This window comes from Zonotrichia leucophrys, chromosome 4A (genome assembly GCF_028769735.1).
Source record: "Zonotrichia leucophrys gambelii isolate GWCS_2022_RI chromosome 4A, RI_Zleu_2.0, whole genome shotgun sequence".
In the NCBI taxonomy this organism is placed as follows: domain Eukaryota; kingdom Metazoa; phylum Chordata; class Aves; order Passeriformes; family Passerellidae; genus Zonotrichia; species Zonotrichia leucophrys.
In genome coordinates this window covers 17,573,003-17,588,547 of record NC_088174.1, presented here as the reverse complement: position 1 = coordinate 17,588,547, position 15,545 = coordinate 17,573,003, and the positions used below count along the sequence as shown (strand labels likewise).

General features: G+C 38.7%; 1 long non-coding RNA gene across 1 annotated transcript; it reads left to right on the top strand.

The window, feature by feature from the left end:
• Positions 1 to 3,270: 3,270 nt before the first annotated feature.
• On the top strand, positions 3,271 to 8,335 carry LOC135447956 (uncharacterized). Its single transcript, XR_010440353.1, has 5 exons — positions 3,271 to 3,365; positions 4,481 to 4,580; positions 5,610 to 5,692; positions 7,857 to 7,948; positions 8,229 to 8,335. It is a non-coding gene; the product is annotated as an uncharacterized LOC135447956 (long non-coding RNA).
• Positions 8,336 to 15,545: the final 7,210 nt, after the last annotated feature.

Genomic DNA, 15,545 nt, shown 5'->3' with positions numbered 1-15,545 from the left:
ACCACGTTTTTCAACAGTCAGGATTTGCATCTTGTTCTTTATTACTTCCATCTATGCAATTTATGTTGAAAATACCTGTCCAATGGCAAATTCAACAAATTGATACTTCTGATGTTCTTGCAGTTCTGGAATCTCAATTATTTAAATGTAGACAACATGACAGTGTACAGAACATTCAGCACTGAATAACAGAATATAAGAACCAATGGGTTTGTCCCCCAGTCAGCTTGACTGACCTTTAAAAATAAGTGTATCAAGCTAAAAATTTACTAAAGCAGTTAAAGTGTCCATAAGTGATTTTGGACAGGTTTTTCATTTCCTTTTTTGCCTGCAGAGAATCTGTGTGGTTTTTTTGTTTTTTTTTTTTTTTTTTTGTTTTGTTTTTTTTTTTTTTTTTTGTTGCAGTAAAAAATTAGATCTTAAACATTGTTCTTGTAAAAAGTATTTCTTAGTGGGTGGGGAATAGTCTCATGTGTTTCATTTACATTTCATTTACAAGTTAAGTTGGATAGTTTCCTTTCAAACATGTACTTCTGCTGACTTTAAATAGCATTTTCCTTTCCAAACCACCCTGTTTAATCTATTGGTGCAATTTCCTTGTATCTGTGCTCGGCAAAGCAAAACAAACTGGCAAAATTTGGCTAAACAGCAGCGAGACTGATACTAAAATTTAATTTTTGCAATATTTAGCATGCAGAACACGGGGTTTTGTCCAAAAGTGGAGGAAGTAAAGCACGAGGGACTGAAACACCTCCGTAAGCCCTGCAGTGCTGCAGGCAGGAGCCTCCTGGCAGAGATCCCCAGCAGGTGCTGAACATCCAAAATTCCTGATTGGAGCTGGGGGTGCTCAGAGACAGCTGGAAATCTCTCAGTTTGCACCTAGATTTCCCCAGATTGAGAGGTATTGTATTAGAAAAGGAACAAGAGAGACACAAGAATCATGAAAAATTATCACTGTTCAAATTTGGGGTCTTAAGTGTAAGTATCCTTAAATGAGGGACTGACAGCTTAATCACCTGCTGATAACATCTTTATGTTTGGATATTTTGGGATTTTTTAATAAAGAGTTTCAGGGAATTAGCCAGGGAAGTTGATAGCTAGAATATCTCAAAAACTGATTTTTGGAAAAAAATTAGTAACTGGGCTCTGATGCAGGATCAGCTTGCAATGGTCTTGTACCCCAAAATGATGGAAGTCTGGCTGTATTTCCAGCAGCTTTGTGTTTTAGTCTGTTTTATAAACTTTGTTTCTGAATGTCCATTGTCATGAGAAAAGGTCTTTTCACTCAGAGTTTTTTCTGAGAAGAACATTAAAGAGAAGAGTGAAAATTATTGTTAGAAGTAACTATGGTGCTGTTTAAAAACAAACTTCTTTTTTTTTAAGAAGTCTGCAGATGAACAGCATTCCCCCCTTCATTTTATCAGAATCCATTCACCTGTTCCATAGGAAATAGGGTGTAACAAGCTGCTATATTCAGCTCACAAAGCCCACTCATCAATATCTCCACCGGAAACATAATCTGAAAAGTAATTCACTTATTGGCACATTTAGCACTCCCTGTTTCGTGCATCCCCCTGCCAAGGCTGATTGGAATCTCAGCAGCCCAAGAGCCAAATTTGCCAATTCCAGGCAGCCCTGCCCAGCGCCCTGTGCTGAGCAGAGCCTTGTGGGATCTCAGCACCTCAGGACTGAGGTGTCACCGAGACCACCCTTGGGGGGCTCGGGAGTCCTGGAATGTTCCAGAAGTGTCTGGTGGCTGGACTTTGATCCTACACAGGAGACGACACCTGTATGAGGATAGGAGGGTTTCACCGGGGTGAATGGTGAAGGGATTGGTTAATTAGAGGGTGAGACACAGGGTTTAGGATTTCTGTACAGGGGGGTTTAGAGAAGTAAGATGGAGGAATTGGGGCGTGTCCTGTCCTCCTTCTTCTTCTTCTTCTCCTCCATCTTCTGTGGTGATGGTGGCACTTTGGGATTGGTCATTACTAAAAGTGCACCGGGCAATAAGGGTGAAAGGTATTGGGGAAAAATGATAAATATTGTACACGTAACTTTGGGTATAAAGATAGGTGACCGCCCGGAGGGCAGGGAGTGTGCTCATGGCTGGCTGCTGAGCAGAGCTCTGTCGGGCCGAGAGAAAATCTTTTAGATAAACAATTAATAAACATAAAGACCGAGAAAAGAACTGAAGCCTCTTCTCGTCCTTTGAAACGCGGGCTGCCCCAAGGCCACCCCGGGCCTTTCCAGGCCCTCCAAACAGCCGAAAACCGGACAGAGCCTGGCTGAGCCCAGGCCAGGGATCAATGCAATTATCAGCCCCTGACACACGGTGAGCAGCTTGGGCTGTTCTCACATCAGCTGAATTGAATGGGACACAAATCAGTGACTGTGGCAAGGCAGGCAGGGACAGCACCCGAAACAGAGCGAATTTCACAGGCTCTGAGCGGGGAGAGCAGAGCTGTGTGCTGGTGATATTGCTCTGCACAAAACCCACCAGCTCAGGTCTGCTCTGGCACCCAGGCACTGTGCAGGGTGATGGTTTCCTCTGGGTTTCTTTATTTGTGCCTGCGCTCCTTCTCATATCCCTTCCAGAGGGAAAATGCCCTTAATTCTGTTCAGTCAGTTTGGTAAAATGGAGTCAGGAGTGCTGTAGCTGCTGCTGGCAATCCATATGGAAAAATAGCAAGGATTTCAGCAATCCACATGCTTCCTACACTCCTGCCAGCTTCAGCAATGAAGATAACAGCTTAAAAAGATGGGAAATGCCATTTTCACTTTTCTTTTAAATCCAAACATGGACTGTCATTTTATGGAAAAATAAAGGAAAAGTGATAGTGACTTAATTTAATTTGAATACTGGAAATTCATTCATATACTTAATTCATTATAGCTCATTAAGTCCACATTGTAGGTGCAAAGGAAGTGTGGTTCAATGTGTTTGGGTACATAAAGAGGGAGCTGCACCATCCAGCTCCAGGAGTTTTGGTGCCTAAACCAGAAACGAATCTTCTTAAGCCTCCAATGAAATTCATGACAAGAGAGAGGGAGATTTCTCCAGAGGGCAATTCAGAGTAAGGATTTAACTCAGGTGCTTTGCATTGGGCCCTCCAGAGGAAACCCAGCTTCTCCTCTTAGGAGTAAAGTGTGTGAGGAATAAAGTGTGTGAGCAGCTTTGTAACCTGGGCACTTCAGTCAGGGGAATGAAATCCTGTATCTCACTCAAGGCAAACCTTTTCTTGCTAAATAATTATTTCTCTGTAAAATACAATTTTTTCTGTCTTGAAATAGTTCATGGGTATCAGTAATATTTTAAAAAATGTAATTCTGCAGTTAGAATGGGTGTAGGGAATTACAGTTTTCTGGTGAGTGGCGGTTGTGCTTTATATAACTCATATATCAATGTTATTTCATTTTCACTATACTTGTAGAAAATATGGATTGAATAGTCTGTGAATGTGCAAAGGTTAAATATTTGCAAGAAAGAAACGCAATGATGATAAACAGAGATATAATTTTTCATTAAATGCCTTTGTCACCTTGTTTTAGCAAATATTTGAAACAGTTTTGCCCTGAGTGATGTGGGTTTGTTCGGGTCCAGAGCTGCTGAATTTCATATGGTGTATTATTTAATTTTTGTTCGTTTTCATGTCAATAAGTACTTTAATATAATCCTGCAAGCCATTTGCTTTGACTGACATGCTTTTAATGCAAAGTACCATTTGTTTTGAGCTATACTGAAACAGGGGAGTTGGCAGAGGCAGAGCATGGAGGGAAAGGCCTTGACTGAAGGTTCAGACAAGTTTGGTTCAGGTTTTGAGCAGCTGGAATCAGAGTACAGGGAAGGAGAGAAACTCAGAGTGAAAATCAGAGGCTCATTTTTAACTTCCAGCCCACCAAGGCCCTCTGCCTGCTGTCTGCCAGCCCAGCCTTTCAGGAAAAATGGAAAACAACAACAAAAAGCAGCTGCCTAAGGACTCACTTCACCTCTTTTTGATTTTTCTCCCCTTTGCTTCCCTTTAGTTGTCAAAACCACATTGCTCTTTCCATTATCCCAGGCCTGGGCAGTCTCTTTCCATAGGACATTTCCTTCTAAATGCCTCTTGGCTTTTACTCAAACCCATCCATCTCTGAACAGCTCTGCAGAGAACAGCTCTGTCAAAAAGCCTGCAGAAACAAGGCAGCTTTCAGGCCTTTCATGTACTCACAGCACAAGCAAAAAGTGGAGGAATATATAAAAAAAAAAAAAACCAAAAAGAAAAGAAATTGGAATTTGATGGTTTTTAAGGTCCCTTCCAACCCAAAACCATCCTTTGAGTCTAGGAAGTAAACTTATATGAGTACACAAGGTTCTCATGGACTTTTGGGACTTGATATTGAGCAGGAAATGGCAAATACCAGCAGATATTCTCATCCAGCCTGTCCTCCAGCTGGCAGCAGAAAGATGCCCTAAAACCCCTTTTTTCTTCCATTTTTGCAGTGTTTCAAAGGCCAGGGAAGAAAGCTCCCTCCAGCCCTGCAGCCTCCAAGCTGAGCTCCAGCCGCCCTGAGGGATGCACTGCCCAGTGCTCCTGCTAAAGGTGAGCAATAATGGCTTTATTTGAGAAATATCAGACCAGGATTGTAGCATTTCTCATTTTCCAGAGCCTTTTCTGAGTGTGAGCTGCTCCACACAGTTTTACCAGCAGCAGGAAGGGTTAAAATGGGTTTGGATATTGCTGTGTTGCACAGCAGCCACTGGAGCACAATTAACTCTCAGCCCTCTAATCTTTGTAGAGCAGATTTTTCTTGCCTTCTTCTATATAAGATGTTGTTACCTAAGCATGACTGTTTGATTAATTCATTTCAAGGCTTACATCATATTTAAATGGCTCCCAAAGTAACGAGGCAACTGAAGTATCCAGTAGCATCAAATTCATATTCAGTATTCATGTGTTGTATCAGATAATTATTATTAAGAGACTTTGTGTTCAAATTCAAATGCTTCCAAAAGTGACTTTAATAAAGCTTATGCCACATGAAGTATTGGAAGGACAGGAAATGTATTTGGATAAAATCCAAACAAGAATGAGAAAATACTGATATTCTGATTTATAAAGAGCTGAATTTCAGAGTACTTTTACATGTGGGAATCCCACACGAGTTATTCCATATAATTACTTCCTCACTGCATGCTTTCTACTTTCCCAAGAAAAAGAAATTGCAAGGCTTGTGCAAAGAATCCCTTTTAAACTGAGTAAAGGAGGAGAGAGATGTGTGCAAGCTTAATATTGTCAAACACAATTTATCTTCCTTTATTTTGGGCTTGATCATTATGGATGGAGAAGTCTTTATGTCTGGCACAAAGTTTTGCAGTGAAATATCAACTAAATTATGAAGCCTGCATTAGAGACATTCAGGTCTATTTATATGTATGTTCTGCTTGGGGATTTTTTCAGCTTGGTGGAGGAGTTTGTCTGTGCCATGCAGAACATGGTAAACCTGGCCAGTAAGTGGCTTGAATATAATTAAACCTTGGATTTATAGAAAGGTCACTGCACCATAAAGCTCATGGTAACCACACAGCCAAACAACAAAGGTTAAATTCTGCCCTTAATTTTGTTTTGTAGCCTCCCCACAGCCACTCGTGTGCCTTAAAGAGCAGAAAGTTGCTAAGAAGACTTTAAGTACCTGACTTCAGAGCTGTGCAGAGGTATTGTGAGGACAGGGAGAGGGAAAACAACTGGTCCGGGGAGCATTGAGATAAAGGCAGCTCTTATCAGTGCTGCAGGAAGGAGAAAAAGCATTTAGCAGCTGTGGAGCTCCTGTCCCTGCAGGATGTGGCTGCTGGAGCAGCCCTGCCCCAGCTGCTGCTCTGCTCCATCCCCTCTCTGCATCACCTCTCACACCCAGAGCGCCTGGACCAGAGAGACAGCACCAGCCTTTGCTGGAAATGGCAGCTGAAAAAAGAAAAATTAAAAGAGAGGAGAGGGAAGGGAGTTCATTAATGGAGTGCTGGAATGCTAAAAGGTTTAGTGTCCTCATTCCCCAAAAAACCTCATAAATTCTATGTCTAATCCTGTGTATTGACCACACCCTCATCCAATTTCATCTGCCTTGAATTGTAGCTATGATATTTTCTGAAAAATCCTTTCCTTAGGATTTTTCCTCCTGAGAAGCTGGGAGGCCTCAGGAACAAAATGCAAACAATGGTTATCTGCTGCTGTGGGATGCAACAGGTGCATCTGGGATTGGGCTCATGTGGTTGTTTCTAATTAATGGCCAATCACAGCCAGCTGGCTCAGACTCTCTGTCCAAGACACAAGCCTTTGTTATCATTCTTTATTATTCTATTCTTAGCCAGCCTTCTGATGAAATCCTTTCTTCTATTCTTTTAGTATAGTTTTAATGTAATATATATCATAAAATAATAAATCAGCCTTCTGAAACATGGAGTCAGATCCTCATCTCTTCCCTCATCCTGGGACCCCTGCAAACACCATCACATTGAATAAAACCTCTCACAAACACAGCTGACCAACAAGAGTGGGGTTCATGCAGTATCTCAAATCCCTTCTCTCCAGATCTTACACAGATGGCAGCAGAAAGCAGATAAATGTACAGCTCCTCTCTCAGTGATTTTTCTTTTTAAGAGACTGGTTCACCACTGGCAAAACATCTTTTTTTTCCCCCATGGTATTTTTATCTTTAGTCTTATTTATTTTTGCAGCATACTGGCTTGTCACTTATATGAGAGGCATTTATTTTTCCCATAAAAATCACTCTTTCCAGTATGTTTAATCTCTGCTGCTTTATTAAGTAAGCTATTTTTAAAGGATTAAATTAAAAACTAAAGTCAAGAATTATTTGCAGACCCACACTTAAGCAAGTGGCTGCAGCAGGACAAAGCAAATCCCTGGATGCCACAAAGCATGATATCAGTGCTCTGCTGGGCTTTTTATTCTGTCCTGTTGGAAGTTTTCAGAGGCCCTTCTGAGACTTCAAATTCTTTGAGTGATTGAAGTTGCTGTTTGTTAGAGGGAAGTCAAATGACACAGAGAATCACAGCAATATTTCAGTTCCTGGCTGGTGCCAAGTCTGCAGAACTTGTCTGGAAGTGATGTGCAGTCAGTGAAGGGGCTCCCCTGAGAACATCCAGCCTCTGCATTTTAAAAAGGAATTAATTATCTCCTGGTAATTGATGGTACAATAAATTGATATTTTAGAATTAGTCTCCACTTTCTGGTGGCTAAAATTAGGTGAATTGGATGTCACCTGCTGTGATATAAAAGCTTAATAGTGTTGTGGTTTTTTTTTTTTTTTTAATTTGAAATATTTCTAATGTAACATTTGGATACAGACAGGTGACACACAGGGTTTGTGGTTTTTGGCTTTTTTTAAATTTAAACTCTCTGCTGTGCTTTTCAGGGATTGCAGAGTTACCACAGCTGTATCATTGTATTAGGAATTGCCACATAATTTGGGCCACACACAGAACATGACCATTAACTGGAGTTATTAAATGGGAGAGTGACAATGGGTTTGTTGAGCAGCATCATTGCTCATAAATGCTCCCTTTGTTATCTGCTATCATCCACTGCATTTTTCTCCCAGAATGAATAACAGTTAAGATCAAAACAATTATGCCAACTGTTGAAAGTAATTGTACAATATCTATACTCAGACACAAGATTTATGATAGATAATAAGAACATGGTCAAAATATAATTACACATACAATTTGTTTTGTTGTACATGGTTTTGTGTGGCAAAAAATGCTTTAATTCAAGCTTTCTTTTTTGTTTTGTTTTCTTAATTTTTTAAAATGTCCACTACTTTGAAGATAAGCTAAATTAAATTGCATTTATGAATTGCAGGCCACCTTTTAGTAGGAACTTTTCCATTCTCATAATAAATGAAGCAAGAAGGCTGATGTTTCTGCTGCTACAGTTTGGAAGATCCCACTCAGGTTTGGCTAATTCTTTCCTTTTTTTGTTGTCTTATTTTAAGATATTCACACTGTGGAATCAATCCATCATTAATAGGAAATTTTTCTGCCACAACTGGGGTCTTGTGGGACTGGGTGAGACATTATAGCAGAGGGAGAATCCTAATTTATGAAGGGTTAGGATTAAGGGCTTGGATAATTATTTCCTGTCTTGTCATTATGTATAGAACAATCTGCAAATGAACACTTTAAAATACCATGATTGCCCGTTAACTGGTGTTAACACAATTTCTATTTCTAGCTAACCTGTGCAACTGGATCTCTCATTGAAACCTGGAGAATTTTCTGGATTTTTTTTGGTTTGTTTGTCATTTTATGTGATCTGATCTAAGGAAGCATGTAGAAATCTCTGTTATAGAAGGGATTAATGGAGTTTTTATGATCATAACTTGCTTCTTTTTAGTGCTGTTATTTCTGTGTTTTCTGGGGTCTGATGTAAACTTCTGGGAGAGAAGCATTTAATACCATCATCACATTATAGGGCAAGACTTCATGCCTTCCAAAACATGAGAATGTGGTTACAAATTTTTGTGGTGATGTTGTGAGGGTCTCCAGGACGAGCTGAGAGATGAGAATTGACTCCAGGTTCTCAGAAGGCTGATTTATTAATATAATATAATATAATATAATATAATATAATATAATATAATATAATATAATATAATATAATATAATATAATATAATATAATATAATATAATATAATATAATATAATATAAATTATGTAATATATAATATGTAATTTATAATATATAATATATATAATATAATATATATATATATATAGTATATAATATATTGTATATATATATAGTATAATATATATAGTATAATATATAATAAAATAAGTATATTATATATATATTATACTAAAACTATATTAAAAAAAAGAAAGAAGACATCAGAAGGCTAGACAAGAAAAATAATAAAAACTCATGACTAACCACAGTTTGACACAGCTGGACTGAGATTAGCCATTAATTAGAAACAATTGACATAGAACTAATCAAAGATGCACTTGGTAGTAAGCAACTTCTAAACCACATTCCAAGCAATCAGATAATTATTGTTCACATTTTTTTTCTGTGGCTTCTCAGGAGAAAAATCTTAGCAAAGGGATTTTTCATAAAGTATAACAGTGACATGAGAATTTTGCTGCACCTGCCAAACACTGTTTATTAACGTCTATTCTGAATTTTTGTGCTGACCCCTCACTGGGATGTCACAGACTGGGATGAACTGGGAGTGTGCAATTCCCTGCTGCTTTTCCTGGCCAGCAGAGGCTGAGGATGCCCTGGAGCTCTCCCAGCACTTTCCTGCTACCTCAGTTAAAACAGCTGCACTCCAACTGGAGCCATGAACTTCCTGCTGGAAAAGTGGAAGGAGCTGCTGGGAAGGGAGAAGGAGCTCTGGGTGTCAGAGGTGCCTTTAGCAGAGGCTGAGCTCCAATGCAGGGTGAGCTGCCTCTGTTCTTCCATGCTGAGATGCTCCCACTCTGTCTGCTCACACTGACAGCTCTGAGCATGAATGATTTTCCCTCACTCGTGATGGATACCTTTCCCAGACATATTGTAGCATAATGGACAAATAACTTCTCTTAAAGACTTGTCATATAATTTGAAGGGGAAAAAAAATTGTGCCCGAGACAGATTTTTCTATCTATATCCTCTGGGAATAATGAGACCTTAGAGCAGAGTCTAAGGCTAAGAGCTGGTTCAAAATACGATGATGTGATGTGCCCTTATCTTCTTCCCCAGATAAGACAGGCAGACTGTTTCTTGCACAGAAAATCAAAGAGCAGGCTGTAAAATCATAGGAAATAAAACCCAACAACTGGAATCTTTCCTTTCCTTTAAAAAATATTTCTTCCAGATATCCTCTTTTATTTTCCTCTCCTTTATTCCTTGGTGACCCCCATTTACCTGAACTGCAGTGACCCCAGCTGAATCTTAAATAACTTATCTGAGTGTGGAAAATAGAAAGGCCCATCTGTAATTTTGGGTATTTGTGTTGTTGTTAAGCTGTAACCTCGTGCCTGAGTGAAGCACAGTGGAAGTGCTGGTGTCACCCCGGTTTTTTAAGATTTTCTAAGCTTTCTGATGTTGACATTCTTGTGGCGAACTTTCTCACACACTTTCTGAAAATAACTCATTGTTTTGCATTCTTTTATGGAGGAGGAGAATTTGATGAACATAGAACACAAAACAACACGAGCACACACACCGCTGTTCTCAAGGTAAAAAAGGGAAGTTTATTTTCTGACTCCAACATTTATAGATTTCCAGAAGTGACAGCGGATTGGAGGGTGACAGTGCCACCTCTCCAATGACACTGGAAAAACCAACAGTCCATCAAATTTCTCCTCCTCCATAAAGGAATGCAAAACAATGAGTTATTTACAGAAAGTGTGTGAGAAGGAGGTCAGGGGTTCTTCCTGGGAGATGGCTGGGATCTCTCTCCAAAATGCCACAGCCCTTCATTTGGTCATTTCCATATTTGCTTTTCCATATTTGCTTAGCAAACAGTTTAGAGCAGGCTGAAGGACAGGGGTGGAGAAGGGGTGATACATGAAAAAACATCTGAGGAAACCGGCATCTGCCAAACCCCATTAAGTGCCTGAAATGTTTGCCGGTGCACCAGGGTAGCTATAGATCCAATGGTTTCAGGAACCCACGTCTTAAGAGAGGAACCCACTTGCCGCGGCAAAAAGTCCAAATATGGACCACACTGGACAAATTCAGACCAGCCTTTTTTGTTTATTAGTACATCAGCCTCAGAACATTGTTAGATGTTAACAGCATGCTGGCCTCAAGGAAAATGTCCCCGAAGGTGGGGTAAAACGGAATGACATAAAACCATCTCAGTTTAGATTTCAACCAATCACACCAAAACAAGACATATTGACAAGCTTTCCATCCAATCTTATAAAACATACGTAAGAGTAGTTAAAACAAAGACTGGTTCATAAAAGACAAAGAACAGAGCTCTATTCACAGTAACCTTCTAAAGATATACATTAAATAAACTTGTTGCCATCCTATAGCCACATCTACAGAGTCCTATTGTTATTTGTCACATCTACTGCTTGGGAAACTTTTCTGCTGTAACAGAACTTTGGGCCACATCCTGAGGCCTAAATACTCTTTTTTAACCATTTCCTAAAAACCCTCTAACTTTATGGATTCCCACAATGTGAGCCCCAACAAATGCTGATATTTATTATAAATCTGCACGGTAACGCAGACACAGAGCATTGCACTCCAAAGCACGGGGTCACTCTGGGTCCACGGTGCCTGTGCATGACAATCTGCCTCTCTGCATATTTACTGATTGCTGCCTGCACCTGATTAATTGCTTTTTGTTCATTAGCAAGAGAGTCCTGGTTATTTCCAAGTCTCTCAAGGTTTCACATTTATTGCTTATTACTGCAGCCTCCTCTTTTTCTTTTTGAAGGTATGGGAAGAGATTGACCTGTGGAGGGTGAAACAGAGGTGTCTGCAGTGGAGGGAAATGTCCAGGCTGACTTCATTTTTATTTGATTTTTATTTGGAAAGTGCATTGGATAATCCATACAAAAAAAGTCAACTAAAATTCCAGAAATATGTTTCAAAATTTGTAGAGAAACAGGCCTAAAGGCCTTTAAAAAAACCCAAAAAACCAAAACTAAAACCCCCTGTTATTTTGAAATAACATCTCATCTAAAGCTGGTTAAAACTAAATAGCAGGTTTTAAGGTTAAAGTATATAGCTAAAAACAAAGGTTCATTTGACTCAAAACAACATCTGTTGTTTGTTCTAGGCAAACTAGAAATTGATTGACCCAGAATTGATTAAAAATTGTAGTCTCTCACCAAGCCAAAAACTAATAACATTTTTTTCACAGATCTGGTGAAATACATCTTAACATTACAAACTGAAATATCTGAGCTCCATGTGAAATCACATTGCAAAATCCCTATTGCCATTTATGAGGAAAATTACTGTTTGCAGCCCCTAACCACTTCATATATGTCATTTCTCTGGAGATAATATGATTTTTATTTACTGGAAAAGCGTCTCCGATGAACAGACTGTAATTAATTAAACACATTAGTCTGTTTTGTTTAAAGTATAACCCAGACTTCCAGGATGGATCTGTTTCTAATAGAGAAGATGTGAGTGGTCCTTGCCCAGACTACAACAAAACAAAACAAACCAGAAAAAAATGAAGCAAAACAAAAGTGGAACAAACCAAGAAACAGAGATTGGAAAAAACCAATAAAATTATGGCTTTTTCCTCCCTCCTTCACTGTTCAGTCAAAATATTCTTCATTTTAAAGAGTTTCTTGCCTGATAGGAAAAAGAAGGATTTTAATAGGATTCTGTCCAGCATCTTCCAGCCCAGGACCAGGTTCTCTATGATGTGTAAATCCCTGATACCTGGATTTTCCTGGAGTTTTTCCTACATTTTTAACTGGGATGCAAACAGGGTAAGGCCAGAGGTTTCATGTTTTGCTGCCTAATTCAAGCCCTTCATTAAAAGGCTATTTGAAGAAACCTTCAAATAAAATAAAATAATAAAAAAAAAAATAAAACTTAGCACTGAGTGTCTTTAGCAAGGGATTGGCTGGGAATTAAAGAACCTGAATTTCAGCTCTTACTGTTGCTACTTGAATGGCAGTGGAATTGGAGTCCCCAAATTAAAGCATTGACCACGACCCTCATTAAAAGTCAATATTTATGGAAATTAATGCATTCTGGGATCTGAGAGACTGAAGCATTACTCTGAGCACAGAAAAGCAATGCCTATTTCTATGGCATATACAGCAGTATTTTCATAGTTCCACTGAGACAAAATGCCTCAATTATACCTTCACTCTCTTACAATGACCTGTTTGTAAATCTCTGAAAAAAATTATTCAAATTCTCTTCTTTTTTAATGTTTTTTTTTTTACAGAAATGGAAAAGCCATTCCTACAAATGTAAACATGAGTACAAGTCTTAAATAAATCTGTTTATGGAACCAATTTTTCTGGGCTTCAATGGCTAAAATGAGTGAACAGAAATGCAAACCAACTCTGGTGGAGGACGAAGCAGCCAAGTGGCCGTGGTTGCTCTGGTAACAAATTGCATTTCTCCATGAGAGTGTGCAGGAATGCATCAACACGAGAGGGATATCTGTGTTCAGCTCCCAGCATATTTGTACATGTCCATTTACGTGAATGTGTCCTTCCCTCTCCCACATCACTCCACATCTTTCATTACCCATGGGTCTGTGTGGGTTTTCTCCCCTTTAAATTTCATTAATCATCCTTGTAAATGGAATGCTTCCCTTGAGTGGCATTTTTTTTTTAATGTTAAAATTATATTATATTTGATTTGAAAAGCAACCTAATTAAGGTAGGCTTCCTGTAAGCTATTTAAGTCTCCTCTCCCCGTGGAATCGTGGAACATTTAGAAAAATAATGAATTACATCTTATATAATCTTTATTGCTGCTTTTTAGGATGAATAATATATTCAGTTTGGGCTGAAATAACATATCCCTAAGGTACAATCTGTTTCCACAAATTAGATTGGTCCCTCACATACAAGATTATTAAGCATGAAGAAGAAAGTTATTGGGTTCCCTGTGCCCCCTAGGAATGGCATTTTTCCCTTCACAGCTGAGCTTTCAATGTAGCCCAATGCAAGACAAATCTGGTAAATAGCTAAAAGAATGCTGCAGTTGCTTGGGCTTACCTGTTAACCTCTTTATTTAAAATTCTCCTCCTTTTTATTTTGAAGACACGATTGATGTGCACGGCTCGAAGGGGAACACAAAGAACAGGAATGCTGCTGAGATTCCCTGTTTCTGTGGGCTCTGGATGTAGTTTTAGTTCTCTTTCTAACTTTGCCCATCTTTTAGTTGATTAAAAATCTCAGCGTGATTTACTCTGATTGTCAAGGAAGGCTTCAGTTATTATTTCCAGACCAAAATGGGATTATACTGTAGTATGAAGTGGAGAGAAACATGTTCAACACAGAGTTACCATTAAATAATTTATAAGTCTCATAGTTCCTCTGGAAAAGGCTTGAATAATGAGTTATGTGATGAATCATGGAAAATGATTTGCAAAGGATGGAACAAAAGGATTTTTAAACAAAATCCTTGCCTAAGATTGTCTCATGGTTCCCAGTTGTTCTCTCTATAATTACATTAAATAATCATTTCTTTTTTCCTGAAGGTGGAGGTATATATTTGTTCCAAGTCACTTTAATAGGTTGAGAAATACAAATACTACTGCTCAGAGCTAAAAAATCCCCTCTAATTTATTTTAAAACCACAGCTCTATTCTTGTTCATACTAAGTAAGTAACCTGGTAAAATGAGAGGTAGATCATGCAGCATTTCCTGTCATACCTGTTGATTCTCTAAAGCATTTTACTTGAAGTAGTGAAAAGATTAGACAGTAATTTTTCAAGTGTGCGGATAACTATATTTAAAAGTCCTGCTGAACTGGAACCTTAAAATTAGCTATATTTGAAATTAAAATCAATATGAAGTAATCCTTCTTCAACCATTTTTAATTTTTTAAGAATTTTCTGCCCTTTTTACTATTAAATATCCCTTTAGATTAGTTTCCCAAAGTTATCTTAGCCTGTATTCTGCTAGCACCTGAACTAAATCCCATCCATCCAATCTGTTCCATGCCAAAAGTAGTTTGTCTCACTCTGGTTTCAACTGGCATTAAATAAAAGGATGTAGATAGATTTCTAGATTATACAAAACCTGAGGCAGAGGCTGGCTAGGACTTTGAAACCCATTTTTATCCAGCCTTGCATCTAGATTAAAAGATATGCCTGGGTAGAGCTGGGAAGATCCAGCATATGTGAGATCTTAGGTTGTTGTTGCCACCTCAGCCAGGAAAAAGAGATTTTAAATGAGCTAAAGCTGCGATTCCAAGCTCATTAGAACTTTTAGCTTCTTTCCAGATCAATAGTAACAGACCTTACATAAACCTTGCAATTTTTTCTTTTCTTTTTCACCTGGAACAAACTGTGAGTATGAATTTGCTGAACTTTGTTCCGGTATAAGACATTCTGAAGGAGAGGTGAGGATGAATTGGGAGGCCGTGGCTCTGCTGCTCCTTTATCTGCAGAGCTGCTCACAGAGGGGAAGGCAGAGGGAGTCAAAATCCCAAAGGTGCCTGGAGGAAAGCATGGACCTCACTGCTCTGGAGGAGAAAACTGAAATACTGCAGAAATGGAAAAGACAGGTAAAAAAAAAAACCCAAGAAACACTAGAATTATGGTTTTGTGGAAAAGAATTTTACATTATCTGGTACATGGATACTGGGTTCTGTATATAAAGGAACTTTGTGTCTTTTATTGATAGATAAAAGCATTTTAACATTTAACATTTTAACCCTGTGGCCAGACCCTGCATATTCCCCTATTTAATGCAGCAATATATTCACCTGGGTTTGTAGCGTGAGTGCACACACCTGAACAGAGCAACAGGATGATTTGTACCTCTCTTTTTTCTGTGCTTGGACAGAGCACATGGATTTGCTTTTCCTTTGGATTTGGTGGTTTTTTT